Source organism: Penaeus monodon, chromosome 29 (genome assembly GCF_015228065.2).
Source record: "Penaeus monodon isolate SGIC_2016 chromosome 29, NSTDA_Pmon_1, whole genome shotgun sequence".
NCBI classification, from domain to species: domain Eukaryota; kingdom Metazoa; phylum Arthropoda; class Malacostraca; order Decapoda; family Penaeidae; genus Penaeus; species Penaeus monodon.
Window position 1 is genome coordinate 34,025,656 of NC_051414.1, and position 298 is coordinate 34,025,953.

At 33.9% G+C, this 298-nt stretch overlaps 1 protein-coding gene across 1 annotated transcript in view; it reads right to left on the minus strand.

Annotated features, from left to right (window-relative positions):
* Positions 1-298, minus strand: part of LOC119591853 (tyrosine-protein phosphatase 10D-like) — a 42,939-nt gene that overhangs the window by 5,923 nt on the left and 36,718 nt on the right. The gene's annotated exons all lie outside the window — the stretch shown is intronic.

Here is a 298-nt window from a genome sequence, read left to right on the forward strand (position 1 = left end):
CGTTTGCACAAACAGAGTGAAATCAACCACAAAAACAACAAATCGTGTTCACCTTTTTATGGTTAAAAAATAAATTAATAAAATGTACCAGAGCCAACAATGAGAACAAAAGAACAAATCTTGCCTCGTCACGTGAACAACCAGGATGAAATACAATCATCAAGAGAACAAAATAACATTTATTTTCCATTGTGTGAACAAACTGAAACAGCCGCAAGAACAGAATATTTTTTTTTTTATCGCAGCGACTTTATTTCCAATAACAAAACTTGCTTCCCTTCAACGACCTCCTTGAAGA